This window comes from Condylostylus longicornis, unplaced genomic scaffold (genome assembly GCF_029603195.1).
Source record: "Condylostylus longicornis isolate FDR11 unplaced genomic scaffold, ASM2960319v2 ptg000013l, whole genome shotgun sequence".
Classification (NCBI taxonomy): Eukaryota; Metazoa; Arthropoda; class Insecta; order Diptera; family Dolichopodidae; genus Condylostylus; species Condylostylus longicornis.
Window position 1 is genome coordinate 16,331,200 of NW_026577982.1, and position 21,776 is coordinate 16,352,975.

Consider the following 21,776-nt stretch of genomic DNA (forward strand, 5'->3'; position numbering starts at 1 on the left):
TTTATTTCGTAATTTTGGCAATATCATTAAACTTTCTCCTCAATTTATTCTATATACATTTCTCGATAATTATGTAAGATGTTACAAGAAAAGTACTCAAAGGCGTCTCTAATTAATATTACAAGAATTGTCGTAAATAAACTATTCTTATGTTAGTACATGAATGTGTCAAACTTAAATTTCATCCGAAATCATTTTAAAAGTCAATGTTTGAAGGGTTAAATAAATATATAATATAATGGTGCTGCCAAACTCGAATATTTGACATTTTGTAAATAAGTTTGAGTTGCGCGTTGTTGATTTTTTATATATTTTATATAAAATTTCAGTCATATCCTAAGCGTTTACGAAAAAAGTTGTGAATTTAAGAAAAATAAAATTAAAAAAAAAAAACGAATTATAAAAATAAAATAGAAAATTTATTTAATATAATCAAAAATAATTTTTATTTTTTTTATATTTAACTAAATAATATAAATGTTTTAATAAATAAAACTATTTTCCAAATAAAGAAGTAAAACAAATTTAGTGAAGATTGAAAACGGAAAAGAAAGCCTCTTAATAGGGTAAATAAATAGGGTAACCTTTTAATTTGAAGGTTTGGAAAGTAAAGAAAATAAAAGAAAAGTAAAAAAATATTTGTGTGCATGTTCAATAAGAAAAAAATTAAATTAATTTCAGTTTTTGTGCAAAGAAAAAAATTTTGAATTATAAAAAAAATGAATGCTACAAAAAATATTAAAAACACATTTTGAAAATTATATTTTTATATAATTAATATAATAGATATTGATAAGTTCTTTTAAATATGAAAAAAAAGAAAAGTAAAACCGATAAAGAAAAATGCAAATTGAATTCCATTCCAAAAAGAAATAAATTTTAACAATAAAAAAAAAATTTCTTTTGACAAGTTGATGATGTGATGTTTTACGTTAAATTATGCTAGATTTGTATATATATATATGCAAAAGTTGTATAATTACAAAGTACATACATATTTATATGAAGTTTATTAAAATATGTATACGAAAACATAGGATTTTGATGGATTGAAAACTTAGTGAAATTTCATTTCACTTTGCTTGTGTTTTGATAAAAAAAATTTTACGGGGCAACGCCTCTTGTTTAACATTTTTTTGTTTGTAGTTTATTTAAATTTCAAATAAATTCAGAATCAATTCTTTTCCATTTTATGTTTTTCTCGTTTTTTTTTTGTAGGTTTTATGAGCATAGGCGAAGTACACTTATTGTACAATTTTGGACTTTTATTTATTGAAACATACATAATATAAACTTATGTACATATGTATGTACATGATACTTAGTTTGCTCGTTCTATTTGCGGAATGTTAACTAAATATTTTTGTTCCTATTTGTTAATCACCATGGGTTATTGTGTTAATTATAATTAATAAAATGATCTTATTTGTTCACCGTATTCAAGCCAATAATTGAAGTAATATACATATACATACAAAATATTTCACTTCCTTCCTTATACTGTTTTATAAGAATGTAAGAATGTTTGTAGTTATCAACAAATTTGAGCAATTTTTTAAATTTTGTTATGGAGGGTAAATAAATTTTTACAAAATATTCCTCGTAGTTATACCGAAGTATAAATGTCCTAAACCAATTAGATATTTTAAAAAAATATAAACTTGAAATAGTTTGAAATTCAACAAAAATGTTGTTTCCGATTATTAGGTACCTACTGTTTTATTAACATTATCTTTCTACGTTCATTGATAAGAATTTTGAATGTCCATTTTTATCTGCAATTGTCAGATTGGTAGGTATACATACCTATATTCATATTTTATATTGTATACATAAAAAAACGTGAACATATATATGCATACATATTATTGCGAGAGTGAGTATGTGTGTTGTTAACTTACAATACTTATTTGGTTAAAGTGATTTTTATTTATAGAAATTAATATGTATATAGTTAGGTACATATTATGTATTTATTTATTACGTGTGGATATTTTGGTATGTATAAATAATTGATGATGAATCATTATTTTTGTTAACCGATATTTTTTATATTGCAAATATAAATCAGTGAATTTCTAAATTTCGGGTTTTCACATTTTGTAAAATTTTATATATTTTTATTTTTATTTAACTTTACTTTACATTTGAAACCTGTATTCATTAATTAAATAATAAAAGTTATAGGGAAAAACGAATTTGATAATCTGCAAAGTTTATTCTAGCTAGCACACACGTGCAAATTCTATTTTATTATCTTAGGGACTAAAATAAAATAAAATATCCTTAATAACAACAAACTTTAATTTAATTTATTATTATTAGGTATAACTACCTACCTCTACATAGATAATATTCGCCTAAATGTTTCTCCATTTTCTACATATTATTTTTAGTTCATTTTTAATGTAATATTGTTTATTTCGTCCTTAAATCTTAATTTGTATATATGTATGTAGGTGGACCGACTTAATTTTACTTGAAAATCTATTTCATTTGAACATTAGTTTTTGGGTCTCCTGATAATTGTACACTTATGATGTTTTCTTTTAAAATTATACGTATCTCTTCCTTTTTATACAAATTTCTTATTTATGTCTACATAATATATATATAACTGCTTACTTATGTCTACGAGTATCATATTTAAATTATCATTATTTTCCTCACTTCTTATAATTGCCATATGTGTATTTTATTCTTATTAGAAAGAGTTAGGCATTTTATATAATATGTACACACGTAGGTATAATAATTATTTTTACATAAAATAATATATTTGTATACTTGATATTTATGTTAATATTTGATACTTATGTAGAATTAAAAATATATAAGGCAATTTATAAACTATATAGACTGTTCTACCGTTGGTAGGATACATTAATCTTGTGCTTGTGTTAGTGTATTTGTGATGACGTCATTTTTACTTTATAATTTGTAAATGTGTATCCATATAAATATACTTTATTATGACAATATTGTTGCAAGAAATACATATTTAATTCAACAAAAAGAGGTCAAATGGTAGTAAAATTTTAAATACATTAGGTATACATGACGTACATTATGTTGGAATTTGGTATAAACCTGAAAAAAACTAAATAAGTCAGTGTATGGTTATTTATACTTTTTCTTTTTGAAGGAGTAAAGTAAGGAATTTAGTTATCCTTTTTTTGAAATTAATAGAAAGATAATACTGAAATGTTCACAAAATAAGTGCAGGTGTCGCGTATATTCATTAAATATTTAATATCAAATAAAAAATTTGATTACGTACATTTACGAATATTATATTTTTTGAAACAAAAAAAGTTATAAATAACTACTGAGTAATAACATAATATGAATTTTTTAAAACTTCCAAATGGTTTGAGAATGAAAATAAATTATTAAGCAATGACATATGAAAGATGTCTTAGTAATACTTCGGAAATTTTCATTGATTATTCATTAGAGAAATAGTTTTATCCGGTTTTAATATTAATATTTTGGCATATACATTTGGAAATATTTTGATTTTTTTTTAAATAAAAATTTCGGGTCAGATCCTTGTGGAAACACAAGCTTTAATTATTTGTTGTTTAATAAAATTTGAACTTGTTTAGAGATACTAAAAATTGTGAAGTATCAGGAAGCTCACCTTCTTAAATTTAAACTTATATTATTATAACATTTTAAAACCTGTGGGTAGATCTATAATACATAGTATGATTGATAAGACATTTTCGATTAGGATAGGATAATTTGCACTATATTGAATAAGTATGCATGTTGAAGGATTATGTTGTTACGTATAACGCTCACATTAGCATAAGAAAAATAGCAATTTTAAATATTTAGTTAAAATTTAGTAAGTGTTATTTATATATGATTGTTTTTAAAAACTATCCTTTAATTTGTTGTTATAACATATGAAAACTTGTTGCAAAACTATAAAATTTATGATTTTACATAATTTATTTTTTATATTTTTCATCACATTATTATTATTTGTTTTACCCAAAGTTTAAATTTAACGTCTAGAGAAGTAGTAATTTTAATTTGATCGTAAAGTTTTTCCGCAACAAATGATGTTTGTTCTCAATTGTACAATTATTTACAAATATTTTTTATTTTTACAATCTCAATAATTGTTGTCGTAAAAAATATTCGTATTTAGTTCTTCCTAAATTTGAATAAATCGTAGTAAGTAGTTAAGATCTTACAAATTTAAGACATCTATACTTAATAACATTAGCTCTAATGACATATATTAACAAAAATTACATTACTTTATCTTTAATTATCATTTACCTGTAGTACTTTAAAACAATTAGAGGAAAAGATACCATATAACCTAAGAGTATACTACACTACACAGAAAATTGGTTGTCAAATCACAATTAAAATTAAAATAATTACTAAACTTAATTGTTTCGCCTTTCAATTTTGTTAAGAATTGCGGCAACTTTTCTCAGCAACTTAGTAAAGCCAAAAAAAAAAGAATTAAGCAAGAAAATACGGAAAATTTAAATTTTACAATGAAAAATATTTAGCCTTTTTGTTCTTCATGGAATATGTTCAGCAAAACATTCAATTAAAATAATTATTAACTATAATTAAACGAAAAATTCAAGATTTTGTTTCAAAAATACAAAAAAATTGAAGAAATGAGTAGTATGATTCACTCTTTTTGAGCTCATTTCTTATTTCGTGTTTAAAAAGTTTCCCGTATGATATAATCAAATGGTATACGGATTGCCGCTCCTTGACGGTTTAAAAATGAACTAAGTGATACTCCAGTAATTGCTTCCATTTATTTATCATTTTATTACAGCACTAAGACTTAATGTTGAACGAATTAGACGACATTTGGGCTAGTTTATCAAAACACGTTTTAACATTTGTTCGCATTTCACCCATGATATCTATAATTCCCTAAATTTTTTAATTGTTTATAAGTTTTTGCTTTATTGTAAAATTTATAAGGAATCAAAGCTCAACAAAGCTCACACTTATTTCAAATATGCAGAGCTAATTTACCGTTTTCTTTAAGAACTTAATTATTTAAATAAGTTAATCATCAAAAGCTTTATAATTTTTTGAACAATTATTTTCAACCAAGGCTAAGAACGAAAGTTAAGATATTACTTAATATAATAATAAAACTTCTTCTGGAAAAAAAAAAGGGATGAAGGGGGTGAAATAAAAATCTAAAATGTTCTTTGTTTACATTGAATTATGCAATAAAGCACTTCAGAACAATTGATATATGCATGTATGTATATATATACTTATATGTGTATGGATAAGTGTATTCAAAAGGCTAAATAGACAATTGAACATTGTTATAAAATTTAAAAGGGAAGCATGTATGCATGCCATTGTTCTATTGCATTATTCTATTATGTTGCACATAATGTGTCATTTTTTTTAGTATCATGTTGTTATGAAAACTTTTATGTTATCAAATAGATCTTTAGAAATATGATGTTGTTATGGGGTTGAAAAAATTGAAATAAGGATAAAAAAAATTATTGTTTTGCAAATAAAAGGATAATTTTTCTTTTTAATTTTGTTTCAAATTAAAGATCCCTTGAAGAAAAGTGAAACGGGGGTGAATTCTTCAGGAATTCTGGTAATTAACTTAATTTTCACTTTAATTATTACCAATTAAATTAAAACAAACCTTCATACTAACATAATTACATAAGCGATTGTGTTATCAAAATATTTTTTCGTATTTTACCTACATTGTGTTGTACACAAAGTTTACAGTGAACATGTTTACCCAAAAAATGAAGATTTCATAATAGTTTCCATTGTTTAAAATTTTTTACTTAGTTGTTTCTTAAATTAAATAAAAACTTATACAAAAATATTGCACATATATTAATTTATTTTTTTCAAAAAGGTGTGAAAAATTCAGAAAGCTTGATGAAATTTGAAAATGATTAAAATACGCAATTCAAATGACTCTACTGTTTTACTCTTACACTATGTTGTCAAGTGCGTTTTTACATTTGATAACATGTTACAGAAATTTCAGTTGTTGATCAAATTCCTGAATCAAAATATTCATAATTTTTTTTTTAATTTTATATCAACGATGACATCAATCTCATCATCATATGACTGGTTCGTCATCGATATAAAATTTTAGAATTTACCACATTAAATCGAAGACAGCATACAAATAATTTTATTATTAATTTTCATGTAAGGTAAATGATACAGCATTGTCAACCTGAAGAATTTCATTTTCATTTAACTCAAAATTGATAATTTTTTACATGTTTTAATTATTTTTTAAAAGCAAATAACTTGCTGATATTATTCTATTTGTTGTGTTCGTAAACATGTTTGAAAATAAATTATGGAATTTGATTTTTTAAATAAAAATTAGTTGTTATAAATTTTATTGCCTAAATTATTAATGTTGTTATATAACATAAAATTAATACTCATTTAAAGTAATGTCTTGCCAGGACAAACATAAAATTATTATTTGATTCAAAATTTTAACTGTCCTTTAATTGCTACATATGTATATCTTTTAATTACTGTAGTTGCGTACAGTATATTTTTTTTTTTTTTTTTTTTTATCCTTTCTTCATTCCCGTTGGGAACATAGGGCTTCCACATAACCTCTAAATCTTACTCTGTTTTGTGCTAGGTATTTTACTTCTGACCATGTCTTTCCGCTTGATTCAACTTCTTTTAATATTGTTCTACGCCATGTGTTTCGAGGTCTACCCACTCTTCTTTTTCCCTGCGGATTCCATTCTAGAGCTTGCTTCGATATTGTGTTGTTTGTTTTCCGCAGAGTGTGGCCTAACCATCTCCATTTTCTTTCTTTTATTGTTGTGCATATAGGTTTCTGTTCTGTAATCGCCCAGAGTTCTTCATTTGTTATAATTATGGGCCAGAATACTTTGCATATTATTCTTAGACACTTATTTATGTATACTTGTATTTTATTGATGTAGCTTGCGTCTATATGCCATGTTTCACAACCATATAGTAGTGTTGATTTTACACAGGCGTTGAATATTTTGATTTTTGTGCTTCTGGCCAAGTAGGGTGACCTCCAGACATGCCACAGTCTGTTAAATGTTGATCTTGCCTTAGACAATCTGTGTTCAATGTCTTGTTTTGTACCTCCATCATTTGCTACGATACTGCCCAAGTAATTGAATTGTGGCACATCTTCTATTGTACTGCTTTGTAGTTGGAGAGGTGTATTTGATTTTGTATTTACTTTAAGGCATTTCGTCTTGTTGGCGTTGATCTTAAGTCCGATTTTGGCAGCTTCTTCTTCTAGCACCTTAATTTTTTCTTGCATATCTGCGTGTGTATGTGCCAAGAGGCAGATATCATCGGCGTAGTCTAAATCTTCTAATCTGCTGGTCAGGTTCCATCTAATACCCCTTGCTGTTGTATTAACTCTACGCATTACATCGTCGAGAACCACCACGAAGAGGAATGGCGAGAGAGGGCATCCCTGTCTGACTCCTGATTTTATTTCAATAGGTGTGCTTAGCTGGCCGCCGTGTAGTATTCTGGACTGCGCGTTATCATACATGGCCTTAATTACGTTTACAATTTTTGTTGGGACGCCTTTGTGATATAGTGCATTCCAGATGGATTCCTGTTTGATAGTATCGAATGCCCTCTCAAAGTCGACGAAGGTGCAGTATAGGGGGCTATTCCACTCATTTGACTGCTCTATTATGATTCTTAGTGTGTTGGAGTGATCTATGCAGCTTCTATTTTTGCGGAATCCTGCTTGTTCCTCCCTCATCATCAGATCTATTTTTGGTTCAATTTTTGCCATTATAGTGAGGGCTAGTACTTTATATATCGTGTTTAACAATGTTATACCTCGCCAGTTTCTACATTCTTGGAGGTTACCCTTCTTTGGTAATTTTATAAGGATTCCTTCTTTCCATTTTTCAGGCATTTTTTCTTCTTGCCAAATCCTCTCAATTATAGGTCCAAGCAGTGTAGCAGTCATATCCGAATCTGCTTTTAGTATTTCTCCCGGTATTCCATCTGCACCTTCGGCCCTGTTGTTTTTCAGCCTCGTAATTGCGTCTTTTAATTCTTTTTGAGATGGTGGTCTAGTGCTGAACTGGCTGATATTGCTGTAGTCCTCTGGTTCCCTTTCTATCATTTGTTGATTGGCTATATTAGTTTCATCGAAGTATTCTCTCCATCTTATCAGTTGTTCTTGAGTGTTGGTTATCTGATTGCCCTGTTTGTCTTTTATTGGATGGTTTTTCTTTAGACCTCCACCAGCTAGGGTGTTTATACATTTGTGAAGGCGTCTCATATTATTCATATCTGCTGCCGATTGTGCTTCTTTGGCAATATTGTTGTGGAATTTTCTTTTATCCCTTCTGGCCAGTTTCTTGACTTCCTTGGCCACAGTATTATATTGTGTTCTCAGTGTCTGGCTACTGTTTTGTTGAAGTTGTTTATGGAGCTCACGACGCTTTTCTATCTTTTTCCAAGTTTCATCTGATATCCATTTCTTTCTTTCTGGGCGTATTGTGCCTAATACGACCTCACCCACCCGTCTGATTATCTCCTGGATATTGTCTTCATTAATTCTATCTCTTTCGTCAGTTAATTTCGATATAAATTCCCGCTTTATATCTGTAATTTTTAGTTTGTGGGTCTCGATATTTTTCTTTCTGGATATGTTTTGTGTTCGGATTGCGGCGGGCTTTATTTGTATTTCTGCCGTGAGCAGGATATGATCACTGTTGATGTCTGCCCCCCTCCGCGTCCTGCAGTCCATCAATGAACGTCTCCATCTCTGACTTATGCAGATATGATCAATTTGGTTTCTAGTTTTAGCATCTGGGGACAGCCATGTATATTTGTGTATTGTCTTGTGTGGAAATATTGTACCTCCAATTACAAGATTATGCTCTTCACACAACTGTACAAGTCTTTCGCCGTTGTTATTGCGAGTGCCCAGACCATGCCTTCCAGTAGCGTTTGATTTGTTGCTTCCTACTTTAGCATTGAAGTCACCCATTATCACACATATTTCTTTTCGTGGTATTTTCCATAATGTTGTAGAGAGCTGGGAGTAGAATGCGTCTTTATTTTCATCTTCTGCTTGCTCCGTGGGGGCGTAGCACTGAACAAATGTCACGTTTCTTATTTTTGTGCGTATTCTGAGTGTTATGATTCTTTCTGATATAGCCTCCCATTTCATAATACTCTTTCGTAGACTTCTATCTATTATAAATCCTACTCCGCCTTCAGAACCACTGCCCGAGTATGCGACCATATTTCCAGACAGAGTCGTAATTTCACCTGTACCTGACCACCTCATTTCACTAATGCCTAGCAGCTTGATCCCGTATTTTTCCATTTCTTTTTCGGCCTGAGTTAGTCTTGAGGGTTCTCTTAGTGTTCTGACATTCCATTGTCCAAATCGTGTCCTTTTTCGTATGCTTAAGTTCGTTACCGTGTGTTCTACCTGATTTATCCGAGGCTCTGCTTCCGTTTCATTAATCGCTTATTTTCGCTAAGCTAGGTGATTAGCCTACTGTAGCTATCTACTCGATGTTAGTTCATCTATCGCCCAGTAGAGTGACGACGCCATATTTTTCCGCCAGATGTCGCGGCCTTATACCCATCCCTGACGTTAAGATGTTTATTGGTATTGTCAAAGTCAACGTTGATGTAAGTTGTCAACAGTGATGCTGGCCTAAGTGTTTTTGTCTCGTGCCGCGAAAGTTGTTTTTATATTTTATATTTATATTGTGGCTTATTCATATATTTAATTATTGGATATTAAGGTATAGCTTTATTATAATATTGTTACTAATAGTGTTATTCTTATATTTTTAGGTATATTTTTATTATTGGATACAGTATATACTTAAGTAACTTAAGTAACTAGTAGCGTACAGTATATACTTAAGTAACTTTAGTATTAATAGTTTAAAGTTTTTATTTTATAGAATTGTGTAATATTTACTTAATTTTTAAACACTTTGTACTCAGTGAAAATTTAGGTTTCGTTGGTTTGGTCGTTGTTCTCTTTGATCATAGATTTTAATGATATATGTTTGATAGTAAATTATTGAATAAAAAAACTTATGGTGCCACTGGCAGAATAAAGTTTTGCAATAAGGTTTAATAGGCCAATACTACGTATATTTACCTTACAAATAAAAAGTGTATATGGAATAAATACATTGTATTTTTTAAGCACAAATATTTTTTGATATGGTGAAGGTAAAATGATATTTTTTTTTTCTTTTTTTTAGAATACCTGAAATCATGATTCATGCTATAATAAGCTTTAATTTTTTTATTTCTATGTTTATACATACTTAATAATTTTCTTGGCTTTAATTCAAGCAAAACGTAAAAATTGTGTAAAAACTTGAGAAAATATTTAGCTTTCTTAAGTCTTTAATAAAAAAGCAGTTTAAAAAACGTAATGATTAATAGTGGATTTGATCCGGTAAATTCTCTCTGTTTAAGTTTTATTTCTGCTTTTTTGTTTTCATTAATTTTTTACTCTAGAATTTGAACTCAAAAGTTTTTTTATTCGTATATTTTGCGAACAATACTTTCTGCTGTTATAAAAGTAGTTGTTTTTATAAGAAGCACAAGGTAGTGTCAAGGTAACAAACAAGCTGAATGTGAATCTTTGAAAATCATAACTAAATATTCAAATTTATAAAGGAATTAATTAGTTTATCTTTATTAATATTTGTTTTTATTTTTTTGTAAATTTTTGGAGAGAAATTTCTAATTTAAATATTTTTTTTTTCAAAATATTTCATTTGAATCGCTTTTAGAGGTGAAATATTTTAGAATTAGGTACTTAAATATATAAAAAAGATGTTACGTGTTTTACGATACATTATTTTTGCGGCTTTTTTACTTGAAACTGCTTTACATTTTCTTAATATTGAAGCCATTACATATTCGATATAATTGTTATTTACAAAAAATTTGTATAGGTTTGGTGCGTGTAAGAGTATAGCAGGAGGCATAACAAATTAGTATATATTACGTTATATCAGGAAGAATGTGTATGTAATAATAATTTTGCTACAATACCGGTAATAAGTACATATTCTTATAATAATTTACTCTATGTTATGAATTACTCCCAATAAGTTGTAATTTCAAGACAATTGCAACAATTTATAATTGTGGTTTAATTGTTACACGTATTAAAGTATCAAAAATACTTATATATCTTAATAGTTACAGATAAAAATAATAATGGAATTTGAAATTTAAGGGAATTCAAATCTAATCAGATTATGTAATTTTTCATATTTTTAATTTTTATCACATCATGATTTCGGAATTGTACGAATAAATTGGTTTATTTGAGAGTAAAACTAATATCATTCTTATTAATTAAAGTAAATAAAAATCAAATTGAAAATTAAATCCTGATACTTCCTGGATACTATAAAGTTAATTAAGAGACCATAAATATAAAATGTTAACAAATAAGTACATAATATATACTTTGTCATTTAAATGCGTCATAACATCACTTTCAGTCATCACTTTAGTAATTAGCAATTGGAATATCGTAATTTAAATACTAGTTTATTAAATATAATACTCGTAGAAATACTTAATTATATGAAGTATTCAAGTTTGAAGGTATTTGTGTTATTTCTTGTGAAAGTATCTTTTAAAAAAATGTTAGGAAAAGTTTTTGATATACACACTTCCTAATTATTCATGTAATCAAATACTTAATATTAATTTCTCAATTATTTATGAAGTTTCCAATATTAATTTTCTGTTGAACCTTAATGCTTTTATTGCAATATAGAACAATATTTTAATAATTTAAGTATATTAAATTTAATTTTAAATTAATTCTATTATACCAATTATATATATATATATATGTATATGCATATGTATACATAAGATTGTGCTTTTATCGCTAAATTTCAATAACATTTTTATCTACATTTTAGATAAAAAAAAATTGCAAGTTCAAATATTTGTATAAAATTTTTATATATTTTATACATGTACATACTTATATATTTACATTTTATTTTATTTTATTTATATGGAAACATATTTTGCTTTACCTATACGTACTCGTATATGTATTATGTGTGTGGTGATATTTAAATATTTGCAAACTGTTTTGTATTTATAATGGTATGAAAGAAGTTTTTTAAATAATTAGTTTTCAAAACGATTTTTCTAAATATTTATCTTTCTCATATGATATTTTTAATTATTTTATCAACATTCTGTCAACTTGCCCTCATAATATAAACCGTGATTGTTATATTTTTATAATTATTTTAATATAAGAGTATTTAAAATTGTAGTTTGAATAAGAAAGTGTTATAAAAAATATGCAATAAATTATTTATTCTTAATAGGTACTGTGTAACTCTGCAACCCTAATAATATGTTTTAATGTAGTTCCGTCTTTAATCAATATTAAAGTACACTATTTAAAAATTAACATACGAGTATTACCTTTGAATTTCAAAATTTAAATTTATAAAGCATCACGAGTTTCAACTCGAGTTTTAAATATCAGATGACTTAATACCCGAGTATATTTATTTTCTCTTTTGGAAACTTTCGGTATTCTTAAAGAAGAATTCAACTTTATGTGATTGACCAAAATGACGATTTCTAAAATGGTAAAAATGGTTATAACTAGATGTTTAAATAAGATAATTTGATTTTAACAATTATGATAAGCCCACTTATGTTTTAAAATTGAAAAGTTGTTGGCAAAAATAAAATATTTTTTTGTTTTTAAGACAGTCAAGCTACAATAAATAAACATTTTGTTAATGTATCGTAAAGTAAAAAGTTATCGTTAATTTATGTGTAAACAATAAATAAGTATTCAAAGTAGAAAACTAAATTGTATTAGAATTAAGTATCGTAAAATTTAAAGAAAGCCTTTGGGTTCCTTTGATGTAGAATTTACTCGCATATGTACTTGTATTCAAAAATTATTCCAAAATTTAATTAAAGAAAATTATTTTTTTTAAGAGCTTGAAAAATCTGTAGCGAAGTAAAAGCATCGCTGTAGAATTGAAAACTTTAAATTTGGTTTCCTTTGATTTGGTTTATTGTCCAATGTTGCATTCATCAGGAGTCTTCTGTTAATTGAGCGGTGTATATGTAAGACAATTTCTTTTAGGAAAGTTCTCTGATTAACAGGTTGGAAGAGATGAATGTGTTTAAAATATTTTTAAATAATTTCTGTTATCTGTGTTTTCTTTTATCCTAACTACTTTCATACTTATTAAATATAAGTACGTATACATTTTTATAATACTAAATGCGAAAATAATTAGAACAATTAAATCCATAAAATAAATCTGAAAGGCTTTTGAAAAAAAAAATATATACGTACCTACTTATACATATTTTTTTTTAAATAAAATTCAAAAAAAAAATTATTATAAAAAAAAATGTGTCCCCTCTCCATACGGTTTTCGTCTTTTCCAAAAAGAAATTTTATATTGCCATTAATACAATATGTATGCAGCATTTAATGTACATACAAATGTATTCATACATGTGTAGTATGTTTATCGTTATACACACTTAATAAATAGGTATTGTATGTAGCCATGAATGTTCAAATATAAAAGAATTTATTTTCAAAATTCTACAGCTATAAATGTACATATGTACACGCATACTTTCATTTGATTATTTTTAGAATGTTTGGTTTCTGAAATTTAGATTTGGAATTCATTTTAGGCAATCAACTAAAAAACATTTGCTCATAGATATTGTTGTACTCGAATCTTAAATATAAGTATGTATATGTAGATGAATGTCATTGTATTATATACATATGAAATTGTATGTGCAAAACACTCTTTTATAGTTCATTCCCCTTTTTATTTTTTTCTATCTCTAATGTAATTATTTTTTTTTATTTATAATTGTTACTTAAAATTATAATGTTTATTAATTTTAATTTATTTTTGTAAGTACAATAGGTACTTTGAACTTATGAAACAATTAATAGTATAATAAATAATAACCATTATACCTACTCTGTAATGTAATTTGAGTAATAGAGTTTAATGAAAAAACAGCATGCAAACTGAGAACTACTTAATTTATATTGCTCGTTTTACTAAATCTTTGAAATACTACATACATAAGGATTCGAGATTGCCCAAATAAGTGATGACAAATCAAGGTTTTTTTTTTTTACTTATACGAATGTTTATTTGGTTTGGACATTTTTGTAGACTTATTTAAAAAGTTCAATAGAATCCAGAGCACCATTTACGTTTTCTAGCATTTAATTTAAATATTTTAAATTTAAAAAGTCTAATATATCAGCGTGATATATTTGACATTTGCTATACATAAGTATACATAAATATTATATGTTTTGTTTATTGCACATGAAAGTAGGAATACAATATATAATTGGAAGTTTCGTCATTGGGAGGGGAAATATTGAGGAAATTGATTTTTCGAAAAAGTTCGAAGCTTATTCATTAATAGAATACTTTCATAAATTAATACCAAAAATATAAAAAATTGATTTTTAAGGTTTTCTATTATTAATTAAGCTCGCATATTTACCTTTCTTTCTTAATGCCAAATGCATTACTTATAAATTCGCACATACACATGTGATGTACGTAATATTTGTAAATTAATGTGGGTATGTTGGAATACAATTATTTTTTGAAACATTTCGACTTTCCTAATTTTGACTCTTTAGAAAACAATTGTTCCAGTTATCTTTTGTATAAAAAAAAAAAATATATATTTAAAAAATTAAATCAGAAAAACAATATTTAAACACAAAGAGCTTATCCGCACTAAGTCTACATAACTTACCCACAAAAATTATAAGTTCCTAACGTCATATTCTGAGTCAGTTCAAAATGTGTGATTAACTGTAAAAATTAAATTCGTGCTTAATTAATATTTTATAACTAAAAAAAAAATTAGTTATTAAAAAGGAAACCATACTTTATCGATTTGATGTTGGCAGCTGTGAAATGTCAAAAATGAATTGTAACAAAACCTTAGAGTTCAGTAATAATGATATTCGGGTTGAGCATTTTCAATTTGCTACAACACAAAAAATAAGTGGTACAGTTTATTTTCAAACCAAAAGTTCTGTAATATTCCGGGCGATATATTATATAACATGTAAGAAACAAATGTGAAATTACACATGTGTGTAAATATGTAGAAAAATTTCTGACTTTATGAATATTTTACGGTAAATTTCATTTATAATACCCCATTTTGAAGATGACTTCTTTGTGATTATAACAAAAAAGTTACGAAATTTATTAAAAAGCATGAAAACTAATAAAATTTAGTGAAAAAAAACAAGCATTTTTTTCATATATTACATTTTTTCCTTTTTTTTTTGTTATTGTTTGGTAAACTTCAAAGTTCATGGTTTCAGAGGTTTTCGCGTTAGTTTTTTTTCTTCACTCTGCAAAATGTTTTAAGAAAACTGGTATTAACGAACGATGTGTGGTGGCGCATGGTATTAAAAATTTTTTTCATTCACACTATAAATATAGCAAACTATCAAATTATATACTTATACTCGTACATATATTTGTTGTTATTATTAATTTTTCGTCATTCTTTATGATCGTGTTAATAGGAATGTTAGAGTTGGAGGTTGGCGGGGAGCAAATTAAATGTGTTTGAAAATTGTTAGAGTGAAAAATTAAGAGACTATAAATTAACCTTTAAAATAAAATTTATTTTTTTAGTTTTCTTTTGTAATTTTTATCTTGGTTGTGTTACCCTTACAATTGATAGTACATAGAAACAAATGTACACACATAATTTTATAAAACAAATTACATATTATTATTTTTTTTAACAAAATGACGTAATAACCATGATTATTATTAATTGAAACTAAAAAAAAAACATTGTAATTTTTTTACATGTAACTATCATAATCACGGGAATTAGGTCAAAGAGACCATGTCAGTCGTGTTATAGGAATGAACTTCACAAAAATAAAATGAACTTCACAGAGAAAAAAACAAAGAAATGTTAATTTTCATTTATTATTTTGTTTTTATTTTGTTTCCTTCAAATGTACACATTATTCGATCGAATATTTGAAAGTTTTGTTTATATGTACAAGTCACCGAGATGATTACAAAAAAAAACAATTATAGTGCCTAAATTAGCAGAAAATTCAAATTTTTAATTTCAAATAATTTTACGGTACCTCAGTATTATGGAGAAATATTTCTTTTTTTTTTTTTTGGGAATAAAAATTTTGGAATTTAATATTGGGTAATAACTATGTCCATATTATGTTCATAAATATATGTATTTAAGATCTATACAAGTATAATGCAATTATGAAACTGTTCTTATTTTTTAATTGGCACTAAGTTTCTAAAATGGTGACATAAGTAAATTATCGAATATTTGACCATTAAATTCATGCGGCGAGATGAACAAAATTTAGTACAATGTTGATTGCTTGCAATTCTAGTTGAACAGTGCGTATTTCTAGTAATTTTTATTTAATATTTTTTTATAAATGACTTAAAAATAATATAGAGGAAATTGCTTATATACTACTTATTGCTTATAAGTAAAGACCTTATTGCTTAAGGGCGTAGGACCTACAAATTAAAAGTTTACTGTTTCAAGTCCTAGTCTGAGGTAAATTTTTTTTTTATTTCTCTGTCTGGAGATGCATTCTTTTAATCCATGTGTTCTGCGGTTGTAGCAGTAATTTTCCATTTTATTTGTTTTCACAATATAAAAATAAAACCAATATATTTAATATATTGGTTTTATTCTTATATTATAATATTCTGAAACTATAATTTTCAAATTATTTAATGGAGAATTTAAGAATTAAGATTTTATTAACCCTATAAGTCTACACATAAGACTCTAAATGAATAATTTTTATAAATACATACATCCATGCATGACATTAATTGGCTAAAATTAAATATTTTCTTATTAAGTCTGTACGTATATACATATATATATGTTATGTATATATCGTAGCGAAAATGTTACAAAGAATGTAAAAAATGTTTGAGTTAATCAAATCTTTTAACATATTTAATACGATAGTGTATGTGTTGTATATTAGATCAGAATACATAATTCTTTTAATTACAATATATGTGACATATGTGTGTGCATATGTATATTTTTTGATTTTGATTACACACATGTATACACACTTCTATAAAATATTTTCTGCACAATTGGGGAATTTTATGTATTATACCACCCACTATTGTTATAAGTTGAAATTCCAAAGACGAGCAATAGTTTTTATATGGGAATATAAGAATTTTGGATTACACTTACGCTAATAAGAAAATCACGGAATTATTAAAAGCACTTTTTCCATAATAAACTAAGAAGACGTGCGATGTAAAATTTTAAGCAATTTAAGAGTTTTCTTTCTTGGTAAAAGTAGTTTTAACGGTTAAGTTTTGTAGTAGTGACAATCAAAAAAGTTTTTGAATAGTTATTAGGAACTATATTTAATTATTTGTTATAAAAATGTTTACTTAGTTGCTTTTAGAATTTTGTTAATTAACAATGGTGCAAACCACATATTTCTCAAGGATTTTTAAATAGCTATTCCAACAGGTGGGTTTAGGTATTGAAACTTAAAATACCTAAACTTTTAGAAAAATTGTTTCAAAATATTATAAGAGTATTAATTTTCCGTCTGGCATTTTAAAGAATTCAATTTTATGAAAATTTGAATTGTAAAATCAAAAGACAGGCGGATCAATTGACATTCTATTGAAATATTTTCTTTACATGTATTTGGGATTTCTCGTTTTCTTTTGAGATTTTTATTTCATTTAAGTTCAAGAACACAAGAATGTAAGTGTGACTCTCATATTCTTAGTTGTAAATAGCATTAAAGTTTTGAAAAATAAAGATTGCTTTCTTGAAATTTCTTACATTTTGAGTTGGTATTATTTTACACAGAAGTAGGAGGAAGTAAACTTAACTTTAATTCTTGTACGGTTACGTTAGACGGATATTAATTTTTTTTTCTATTTGAAATTATGTATGTAACGTATGTATAAGCAACTGAGCCAGATGATCAAATTAGAAAAAAAAATCCAAAATTATAGCATTAGTTTCCTGAAATTACAAGTTTTCTTCTTTTATACTTACGTGGAGTGTTACTTGTTTTATTTTTAAAAATAGCGTATAATAACGTATAATAGCAAAAGTCACGTTTATTGTGTTTAAAGTTTTGGTGTTGTACAAGTGCTTTGTAGTATAAAAGAATATTTGAATTGAATGTTTTTGATTTCATAAATTTCTTCGAATTTATGAGAAGCAGTACGTTTTTAAGCAAATTAATGTTAATATTGCGAAAAATAGTTATAAATTGATAATAATTTTCACTATCCTGTTGAATTTCACTGTTATCGATGTTTGTTTTCAGTGTTTTCTTACAAACATAAGCATAAACTCGAAAGACGTAAATATTTAGTGTTTTATGAATGGAAGAGTAGTCTTATGCCTAACTATAAACACAATAAGTTTTCAAACAATTGTATAGTTTGTCTATATTGTATTATTCTGAGAAATATAAAATATTTATGCATTAATGTCCTGTTTGCATTAAAAAACATTTTAAAATCTTTAAAAAAAACTTTTTTCTATTTATTTACTACAAATGTTTATAAATGTTTATAAATCGACAATATAAACTTTATATTGCATATATACATTATACATATGTACATAATATTACTTGTATGTATGACGTACATATATGTAAACATTTCTATTAGTTACATTAGTTCATATTTATTTGTTCATTTGTGGAATTTCAGCAAAAAAAATAGTAAAATATTCAAAACTATGCAAAATTCAATTAAAAGTATTGATATTCGAGAAATTTATTTTACCATAAAATGAACACATGTTTGTAATGTATGTCTGTACATATTTTGAAATTTTTGTTGTTTGAGTTTTAGAATACTTATGTATGTACATGCATATGACATACTTGATAAATTTTTAAACTTTATCATTTTCTTCGATCATAAAGATTGCGTTCAGATGTAATTTTTACTCAGATATTCAAAGAATTTTATTTACAATATAAAATATAAATTTTCAGCAATGACTTAGCCTTTTCCACTATTAAAATGCGTTAAAATCTCATTCAAAAATTCATTGCCAAAATTTTATCAAATCAACAATATTTATGAAATATAAATAAGAATAAAAAAATACTTTTATACTTATATACACACATATTATATCGGTGTATGTAAATATATGTATATATACCTTTGTGCTTTGAATTATCAAATAATTTACATTGTGTGTTAATTTTGAATCGAGAAACAAAGACTATCTATAGTTATAAAACTTATTCCCACTGTGAAAACATTGTTAAACATTTTGAAGAAAAATTCTTTAAACAACCAAGTTCAACATAAAAAGGAAATAAAAATACATAAAAAAATTATATCAACAAATTAATATTATTCAGTGGACAGGTGAAGTTTAAAAATGTAGCGGTTATTAAGTTGTATTGTTATTACAATTTCTATATGCGTTATTTATCTCACGCCTAAAAACACTCCCCATAATTTTTTTTTATGTTTGTTAGTTTTCTTCCACATTATCTCATTTTAGCTTTGTTTATGTTTTCCCATACTTTGAATATTGTACAATAATTTCATGTAATTCATATTATGTTTTGCCATACAATTTGTTTATACATACATACTTACATACCTTACACCTTGTTGTGTTTTTACACGAAATCGAAATAGGCTTAGAAGTTAATCGATTTTTCTATTACTACAAAGAGAAATATGGAATTAATTTTAAGTGCAATTTTTTATTTCACATAAAACATAAAATGATTCTTTAGTTTTTTAATACCTAGTTTTTTTGGAATTTAAATACCAAGTTTTTCTAGGGAAAAATTTTAATACCTAATTTTCTTGAATTTACTTTGGTGTTTTAACCTGGTATACTGGTATTATTCAGTGCAATACCACAAATTAGTGTAGGCTGAAATATTAAGTTATTGCATTTGAATGGTTATGCCAGTTCTATTAATTAAGGTTCTTCGTTATCAGAAAATTGATTGGTTATTTTCCCAGAACATCATCAATCTGGCCTTTTCAATTACGTCAATCACTTTCATATGACAATTTTGCAAAATGTCAATTATTTGCAAATAATGTAACTCTTGTCATCTGATGTTTTAGCATTTAAAGATTATAATTTTTGTTTTCTTGCCTGTTTTCTTTTTTTACATCAAAATCATTTGCGTTAGCAACAAAAACTGAGCTTCACGATGCTAGGGTCGAAAAGAATGGAAGTATTGGAATTTATGACCTTTGCAAATTGTGTGCAAATGACGTTATGGGAAAGTGCCATTCTTCGTTTTTAGATTTAAAAAAGAAAGCTATTCTAAGTTAGATTCAAATAATGTTTAGAAAGTTTCAAAATTTTTGGCTTTGTATTTTACATCGGGATTGTCATGAGTGTCAAGTGTAATTTTTTATAAATAAATACAAGCACTTATCAAAATGTATGTGTGTTCGTATTCAGTTCATTTTTAATATAATTTTTCGTTGCCGATGCTAAAAATTGAAATAAACATTCGTACACACATTTAAATTGTACCTGCTTGTACATTTATGTGAACCAATGTACTTTAATTGAAAGTAATTGTTAGGGTATGATAAACTTTTGTTGAACATGCAAAAATTGTTTAGCGTTTTTTGTAACAATTTTAAAAGTGAGTGAATTTTTCTGAAAAAAAGTTTTTTCCAATAGTAAACGATTGAAATTTTAAAGTATGGAAACTTGATGTTTATCTACATAAACAAATCAAGATAACGTTATTTTTTGAACACAATTTTTGTAAGTTGTAAGCAAATATTCAGTCAATGCTTAGTTCTACAATAAAGTTCACATTGAATATTTCTTAGGAGCAATAAAAAATATTCTAAAAAGAAATTTTTTATTCACAATACGATTTATGAATTTACGAAATTCTTTTTTAACTCTTTTCGTTACTGCTATAATTAAAACTGTTTAAAACCACTTTTATCGACCTATACGTTTTGTGTGTCATATTTTTAACTGCTTTTGTTCTGAAACAAAAACTGTTTTATTATTAATAAATATTCCGTAATTTTTATTAAAAAAAAAATGGTGCATTATTTTCGAACTACTTTTAAAATAAATTTTTAAGAATTTTTTTTTAATATGTGGCGAAGTGTTTAGAACATTAAGTATACAATAGAAAATTTTTTTACATACACATTTAAAATTTCCAGCTTTTAAAGTTTTCAGTACACTATTGACTTACCACATTTGACAAAAAACTTTTTGAAATTGCTTTCTATACACGAATTGCTCAACCGCACTGCAAGCAAGGAAGTGATCACACTTAAATTTCTTATATCGCGGTCAAAACGCACTTCTCCATGATAGAAAAGTGTAAATAAACGACAGCTTCACAAATTTCATGTGATAAGTTTGTCAAAATCCTAATAATTTTTTTTTGTGCTCTTACAATGTTTACTCTCAGTGTTTGTTAATGATGAACAATAATTCTTCATTGTTGCTATTATTATTATTTAGTAATAAACAATGACAATATCAATAGTGAGTTTAGTACACTCACTATTGATATTGTCACAACAGTGAATAACAGTTAAGTCTATTGGTAAAGAATGCAAATTGAGAAAAATTAATCAATTAAATGTTAAAAATTATGTTCATTGCTT

General features: G+C 26.0%; 1 protein-coding gene across 2 annotated transcripts in view; it reads left to right on the forward strand.

Moving 5' to 3' along the window:
* Positions 1-348: 348 nt before the first annotated feature.
* Positions 349-21,776, forward strand: part of LOC129605497 (ras-related protein Ral-a) — a 37,741-nt gene continuing 16,313 nt past the window's right edge. For both annotated transcript variants that reach the window (XM_055515285.1, XM_055515284.1), the window contains exon 1: positions 349-566. The gene's annotated coding sequence lies outside the window, so the exon portion shown is untranslated. The remainder of the gene's footprint in view (positions 567-21,776) is intronic.